The following is a 7,117-nucleotide window of genomic DNA, read 5'->3' on the forward strand; positions in this document are numbered from 1 at the left end:
ATACTAATTTAAAAGAATGAAACCGGTTTACAAAATTTCAAAGGGCAGGATAGGGGAGCCAACAAGAAGACTGGCTGAAAGAAAAGGACAAGCTGTTATTGACAAAGCACGTGTGCACACATACACATTCACAGAGTGGCAGCCCCGTCACCTGAACAGAGAGGCAGTGCACCAGCAATTGAAATCAAAATCTTTATCAAAGAGCAAACGGGTGACTGTCGACAGCAGCCCCGAGATAGCAAACCACTGAGCGAGGGCGCTGGCTCTGCTGACACAGAACTGGCGCTGTGGAGAGAGCCTCACATGCTGGGCCAGGGAAGGTCTGTCCTTTCTCAAACTCAGAATCAGAGCTTGAATTGACCAGCTTTGAGAACTCCCTACTGGGTTCAAACCTTCTTCCAAGGAGGCTGCTTTACAAGGGAAAATTCCTTGGCTAAGTGGCACAAACCAAGAGATTTCCTTGGTGTCTGGAAAATAAAGCAGAGTTCCTTGGCCCAGTAGGAGAGAACCAGATCAGGTTAACAGTTTAGCAATTCAGCTACAGAGGCGCTATCCGATGCCTGTAAGCGCCCTGCGTGGCTTGGATTTCAGAAACCACTGGCCTTTGATTCTTGGTGCACTCACTCCTTTCAGTGAGTCAAAGGGAACAAACTCTGTGGTGGCTGAAATAATGTAGACACAAGCCTTCTAGGTCCTTGATTGTGCAGGCTGCGTTGGATAATGGCAGGATGCACGGAGCAAACATGACTTCCTCTCCACTCCCTCCTGTTTCCTTTACCACCAAAAAATGGCTTCAGTCATCAACCCATTGTGCAGGGTCACTGCTGTGACATTGTGTAATTAGAATTGAAAAGGAGGCCCTCCCTAGTGGCTCAGCGGGTTAAAGCACAGCACTAAGAAGCTAAAGCCACTTTAGCATGAGTTCAATCCCCACTCCGGAGGTGACCCACATGGTGCGGCAGACCTCTCCTGACCCGCCCGCTGCTCTCCTCAGCAGTGTACTTTGTCAGTCAGCCTGTTGTGCTCCCCACTCTGTCTCTGGTGAATCCTCTCACCGCCCCTGCACCTCTGGCTTGTACCCTAGTTCTGTATGCACAAATAAATCTTTATATAAAGATTTGAAAAGGAGGGGCCCTCCTTGTAAAGCACAGCACTATGACGCTGTTCACAGACACTGCACGAGTTGGATGGGGGTGGTGGTGGTGGTGGTGACCCACATGGCACAGCAGACCTCTCCTGTCTCGCCCACTTTCTCCTCAGTAGTGGATTTCAGTAGATCTGCCTGTGCTACTCCCTGCTCTGTCTCTGGTGAATCTTCTCACTGTCCCAATACCTCTGGCCTGTACCCCAGTTCTGTCTGTATAAATAAATAAATCTTAAAAAAAAATTGAAAAGGAGGTGTAGCAACCCCCCGAGGAAAGTGGTAAAACCCTTGGTGAAAGGTGGCAGCTGTACCACTTACCCTGTGAGATGGTTGTTGTGGCTCTTATCATGAGATTCCAAAGGCATGACGGGATATGAACACATACCAGGAACTCAGTGCATGGGAGGAGAGATGAGAAGAAGGGAGGGAAATAGTTTGACAGCTTGTTGCTACCATAGCTTCCTCAGCAAAGATGAGGTTAGGAGGGGTTTATTTGAAAAGAGATAAATCCTGGTACCTACCCAAGATGTTTGTTCTTAGTCTATTTAATCTGTTGGCAGGAGCAAGGAAGAACTCACCTTGGGGTAGACACCGCTGAAATTAGTAGCCATTCCTTGACGAGTAAATTTGTAACCTAGATACTGAAAATGAACCAGTAAAAACGAGCCCATCCCGGGGAGTATGCCTGTCTTGGGGACTTCAGTTGTGTTTTCTTAGAAACAGAGTCCATCTTAGTCTTCAGAGTCTTTGAACACCAGTGACGGGGGTGGTGGGAGAGCAGGTGATGTAACTGGCTCTCTTCAGTTCTTTAGCCAGGGACACAAGGTGTTTCTCAGAGAGCTGTCTAGTTAGTTGTTTTTTTTTTCTCTCTCAAAGATTTATTTATTTATGCATACAAGGCCAGGGGTTTGAGGTGGGGGGTGGTTGGAGGTGGGGGGTGTTTCTCAGAGAGCTGTCTAGTTAGTTTTTTTTTTTTCTCTCTCAAAGATTTATTTATTTATTCATACAAGGCCAGGGGTTTAAGGTGGGGGGTGGTTGGAGGTGTGAAAGGATTCACAAGAGACAGCGTGGGGAGTAGAACACGCAGATGGTACTGAAATACACCGGGAAGCAGTAAGTGAGACAAGTGAGGTTTGCTCCATGTGGGTCACCACCCAGGCCGGGGAGCCAACTCATGCTGCAGTGGCTGCAGACAGCTTCATAGTGCTGTGCTTTGAACCCTTGTGCCACCAGAAAGGGAATTCGTTCAGTTCGTTTTGCTGAGCAGAATTGCAAATTTGACAGCTTAACACATGTGAAAAAATTCCTTTGTTAAATTGGTTGGTAGAAAAATGTTGCAGTCACTCCTGAAAAATAACTGAATTAGGACAGCTCATTGGAGCCAGGGAGTCAGGGACCGGCAGTGCAATTTGACTCTGCACAGCAGGCAGGTCACCTGCTTCCTTTAATAACGGCTCTTAGGAGGTGTCAATGTGGAAATGGGGAAATGAGGCAGAGACCTTTTCAAGCTTGAGTGGGCAAATGACTTACCTGGGGGTCTCCTTAAGCTCCAGTGTCTAATTCAGAAAGCAATTTAGCACCATTTTAGTAAATATGAAAGGCGTATTTCCCAGGACTTGCTGGTACATACCCATGAGACTGTCTCACCCCTGTACACAGGAAGGTTGCAGAAAATATTTTTCCATTATTTTCTGTATCAGTGGGACACTTCAGACAACCTAATGCCATCAACAGGGAGATGGATAACTGCATGGGCTTTGTTTATATTATGGAACGTTATCTAAAGCAGTAATTAACTATAAATGAATTTGAGTTTAAGTATTTAAAATGATCCATAGGATCTCCTAGATCTGAGGCCAAAGAGAAGCAGAGGTACAGGAGAAAGTCAAGTTGATCAGTCTCTGTCTTGCATGGACCTGGCACATCATCACTTTCACCAGATTGTATTGGCAAAGCCCAGTCCTGATTTGAGAGGCTGAGAAATAACCTCTGTAAAGTCTATAAAGTCTCAGACAATTCAGGGAAGGGTGAAGAATGGGGGCCATGATGGAAATCTACCACACTACCCTGTCCTTCTACCAGTTTATCAACATTTGTGCTAGATAGCCAATTAGAAGATAGCACCATTAAATGTCAGTTCTGGGTTGGACACTGGGGACCCAGTGAGGTATCAATAAAACCTTCTGGCTCAGGGGGTGTAGTCAGAAAGATGGCATATTTGTACAAGAAGAGGAATCACAGTCAACGTGAAGAGAAAACTGGGCCACACATTTAAGGAAAGGTAAGACTTAGTGGCTAGTGGGGCAAAGGATACTCTAGGAAAGAGAAATGGTTTGAAGAAGGCTTGTGGTAGCCAGGCCCCTGTGCCTTTGTAAAATGGGACTAATGCCACCTGTCCTGAAATTAAGTTATGAGAAAATGCCTAGTACATAGCAACCTCTCGAAAATGTTGATATTTAGTTCAAAACCCTGACATCCCCATACTTCTCAGTTATCCTCTCAGCTCCTACCTCCTTGTCCGTTCTCTTACTACGTCATCTCAGGGCCTTGGTGCAAGCTGTTCCCTTTCCTTAGAAGACATCTCTCTCCCAGTTCAATTTGACTACACCCTGATGTATGGTTCTAGGAGCAATTCCTTAGGAAGGGCTTCTCTGAATTCTCAGGTTGGATCAAGACTCTAGTTACAACTGGTTTAGCAATTACATTCCCTCACTAAACATCTCTTCAATCAATGCCATCGATTGGCAAACCCTAGTGCAGCATTGCCCTCCAGTGATTACTCTGGGCATTGCACCAGCTGATTTTTTAACCTGACTTCTAACAGTTTTCACCTTTTTGTGACTTAGGGTCAAATGAGAAAGGGCCCAAAGGTACACAAAAAGGTGCTCATCATCACCAGTTGTCAGGGAAATGCAAACAAACCATGGTGTGATATCACCTCACACTAATTAGGATGGTTACTGTCAAAGAAGACAAATATAGCAAATGTTAGTGAGGATGTGGCAAAAGGGAACTCTCATGCAGTGCTGGTGGGAGTGTAAATTGGTGCAGCTGTTATGGAAGACATGCTGGGTCTCAAAAAATTAAAAATGGAAGCATCATATGACCCAGAAATTGTGCTTCTGGGTATAGATCTGAAGGAAATGAAGTCAATATTTTAAAGACACACTTGTACACCATATTCATTTTATCACTGCCCATGATTTTGATGATAGGTACACAGCTTAAATGTAAAGCATTAAATAGAATGTTAGACATAAAAAAGAAATTCTGTCATTTGTAACAACTTGGGTAAACCTGGAGGGCTTTATGCTTAGTGATACAAGTTAGACAAAACAAATACTGTCTGATCACAGTTATTTGTGGAATTTAAAAACGTCCAACTCATAGAAGCAGAATAGCATGGTGGCTGCCAGGAGTTGGAGGATGGGGGAAGAAGGGAGGGTTCGGTCAAAGGATACAAGGTTCCAGTTATGAAGTGAGTCAGTTCTGGGGATCCAGTGTATGGCTGGTGACTGTAGTTAATACTACTATATTATACAGGTGACATTTAGTAACATCTCGGGTGTTCTCACCATCACTACAACAATAAAAAGGTAACTATATAGAGTAATGACTATGTTAACTGACTTGATTGTAGTATCATTCACAGTGTATATCAAAACATCATCAAATCATTACCTTAAATGCAATGTTTGTTAATTACTAAAATAAATCTGGGGAAAAATAGATATCAGGAATCTGAATGGCTTCCATCAAGAATAGGGTGCGAGATTACAAGTTCTCCCCAAAGTCATGAATGTAGGCTTCTGTCCAGGCCTTCCTTTGGACATTCTGGTCTTGTTACTTAGCTGGTACCTGGGCCCTGGACTCCATCTTCCCTTCATGCCTCATACATACTGTATTCACTCTACCCTGACTTCATAATTTCCTTGCTTCTGCTCCTTATTCCCTTTTGATTTATGGACCATAATTTCTCTTGCATCCTGGTTATATCCCTTCAGAAGACCTCCAAGTAGTTTGTTCCAAATATGGATTTGTCTCTTTCTCTCCAGGTTTTTTCCATCTAGATGTTTCCTGATAAATTCAGGAACTTGCGAAAGGCAAATTACACATTTTTTTTTAATTTTCCAGAAATCTGGCACTATTTATAGGCCAGAAAGTTGTAAGCCTGGTGAAGTAACTTGTCCAAAGTCAGAGTCCAAAATTCGAATCCCCAAAAGGACTGCAAACCCCTGAAACTAGGTGTGGACTTGTTTTAGGGGATCAGAAACTGTTACCGTCTCTGTGTGTGTGTGTGAGTTTTGTTTAAGAAAAAGTTTGGCTCAGGGTCTCCGAGGGGAGATATACAAGGCAAGAAATGGTTTTAAGTGTCAATTTTATCAGCTTCATTATAAAATAAGCTGTGTATCAGCATGATACCATCTCCAAAGATAACAGGCAAGCAAACCAGAGGGGAGACAAAGAATGCTAGGAGGTTTTTTCTTTCATGTCTACCACTCTCCTTACTGAAAAAAAAAAAAATTAAAGTATGCAAAGACCATCAAGTATATCTTTCCTTGGAGCTTAAAGCAGGAAGAAGGTGTTTTATCAAAGTGTCAGTGTCAGAATGAAGACAAAAAATTAACAGACATAAATGGATGTCTAAGAGTAAGGAAGAGAAAGAGCTCCAAAGCAACCCAATCCAATAAGATGTATAAGTGGACACAGACCATACTGAAAGTAAAACTGCTGGACTTTAAATTTTATGGTTGGTTTTAAAGTAAAAATGAAGCTAAGATACTGGACACCTGCCTAGCACAAAGACAGCCTCGTTCATAAGTGTTTCCTTTTAAAAATTTAACAAAAAGTCACAGGGAAAGTGATGCTAATCGAGTGTGAACCTATACCTGTGAATCACATAGTATTATAAAACAATAACATCCCAATAAAATACACATACACAAAGGATGCTACTTCTTACAGGCTGTCAATTGCTTGGGGGAAAGGGTCATTTCTAAAGAGCGACCTCTAGTGGTCAGGAGGATCATAGGTCACAGGGACCCGGAATTTCCTCAGAAAAGCATCTTGCCTATTAGCTTTTTTTTTTTTTTTTTTAAAGAATATTCTGGAGTTATACTTAAATGGAGAGTTTGTAGGAGGTTTTAAATGAATGTTTTTTATTTCAGCCTTCCCTTTAAACAGTTAACTATACGACCCAGGCTGTACCTATGTGAACTTTAAGAACTACCAACTGGTCAGTAAGATTTCTTCAACAAAATTCTGGTTTGGAATGACAAAATTTTACTTTTTATAGTGAAATCTGTAGACTCCTAAGTTCTTGATAAGTACAAAACTCACATTTCCTGCATATAATGGTTTATATTTTTGTCTCTGATCATTAGAAAAGAATACTGAATAGAAGTTAAAGGTATAATTAGGAAGAGTGTGGGAACAGAAGTGTAAATTGCAGTCATCCTTTTGAAGGTTAATTTCGCAGTGTTTGTGAAAACATAAAACACACATGCCATTGAGTGAGCAATTTCACTTCTAGGATTTTACTTTCTAGATTTACTTTCTAGATGTATCTCTGTTCATTTATATGAGTGAGGGTGTTTCCTGCAATAGTTGTTATATAAAGAGAAATACAGAAAATCTAAAAGTTCATCTATAATAAATTATGAACAGCCATATCATATATTATTTAAAAGGACATTTAAAGGAGGCAGTGTATATTATGGAAGTTCAATATTCAGATGGAAAAGTAGTATATTTTTAATTGAGGTAACATTGGTTTACAACACTCTGTGTGATTCAAAGGTATACGATCACAACTCCTCAGATGCCTGTCTCCACACCACACCACTGACCAAGGTACCCTCAGTCCATATGGTCCATTATGCTTCCTCCCACTTTGATTTCCCCTCCTCCCTTTCCAGCCTCAATTCCACAGATTTTTAGGTAGACAAGAAAATTTTAGAATGGTATTTTTTT

This window comes from Condylura cristata, unplaced genomic scaffold, assembly GCF_000260355.1.
Source record: "Condylura cristata isolate star-nosed mole 26May11 unplaced genomic scaffold, ConCri1.0 scaffold00004, whole genome shotgun sequence".
In the NCBI taxonomy this organism is placed as follows: domain Eukaryota; kingdom Metazoa; phylum Chordata; class Mammalia; order Eulipotyphla; family Talpidae; genus Condylura; species Condylura cristata.